The 1,054-nt window shown below is 38.6% G+C and overlaps 1 non-coding gene across 1 annotated transcript; it reads left to right on the plus strand.

The window, feature by feature from the left end:
• Positions 1-412: 412 nt before the first annotated feature.
• LOC131169711 (small nucleolar RNA R71) lies at positions 413-519 on the plus strand. Its single transcript, XR_009140611.1, has one exon. It is a non-coding gene; the product is annotated as a small nucleolar RNA R71 (small nucleolar RNA).
• The last annotated feature ends 535 nt before the right edge of the window (positions 520-1,054 follow it).

Raw genomic sequence — 1,054 nt, forward strand, 5'->3', positions numbered from 1 at the left:
CTTGTTTCCATAATTACCAACATATGCCGCTTGTTCTCCATAATCTACTCCACAGCTGGTAGTTTCCTCTGCATAAGCCACTTGTTGTGAACTTCCAGCTGATGATGTTGAACTAACCAACATACTCAAATCTTCCATCTTCTTAGCAAGGACATTTGTAAGTGCATCAAACTTTGCATTAATCATGTTGAATGGATCAAGATCATACATTCCAGCAGCTTGCTTTTTCTGAGTTGGAGCTGGTCCTCTTGGACTACTCCAAAGATGAGTATTCTTTGCAATTTTCTCTAATAACTCATAAGCTTCATCTTCATGCTTTATAATAAATTCTCCTCCTGTTTGAGCATCAATAATTCCTCTGATTGCAGGAGTGACATTTGTGTAGAAATTCTGATTTATCATCCATTTTGGAATGGCATGATGTGGGCATAATCTTTCCAATTCCTTCCATCTCATCCATGATTCATAGAGAGTTTCATCTTCTCTTGGTCTGAAAGATGTCATTTGATTCCTCAGCTCTTGAGTTTTTCCAGGTGGAAAATATTGTGCAAGAAATGCATCAGTTAATTGCTCCCAATTTGTAATGGAGTTGTGAGGTAAAGAATCAAGCCAATCCAATGCTCTATCTTTCAAAGAGAATGGAAATAGCTTCAATCTTGCTGCATCATCAGACACTCCAGGTTGTTTTTGCATGTCGCAAATCATAGCAAATTTCTTCAAGTGTGTGTGTGGATTTTCAGAAGGATGTCCTCCAAATTGAGAGTTTTGGATCATTTGAAGAACTCCAAAATCCATCTTGTAGCTGTTCGCATCAATCCTTGGTCTTGCTATGCTCTCTCTCAAGTCATCAAAACGAGGAAAAGCATGATCCATCATACTTCCCCTAGGCACGTTTGCATTAACAACTTCTTCCCCTTGGGCTTCATTTTCATTGTTTTGACCATTTTCAGCATTACCAACACCAATTCTAATTCTTTCATCAGCCATGTTTGCTTCTAGTTCAGTTTCTCTCGAAGCTTCCTTCCTTCTTCTGGTTTCTTTCTTGTTGGCCTTA

The sequence above is a fragment of the Hevea brasiliensis genome, chromosome 1 (assembly GCF_030052815.1).
Source record: "Hevea brasiliensis isolate MT/VB/25A 57/8 chromosome 1, ASM3005281v1, whole genome shotgun sequence".
Classification (NCBI taxonomy): domain Eukaryota; kingdom Viridiplantae; phylum Streptophyta; class Magnoliopsida; order Malpighiales; family Euphorbiaceae; genus Hevea; species Hevea brasiliensis.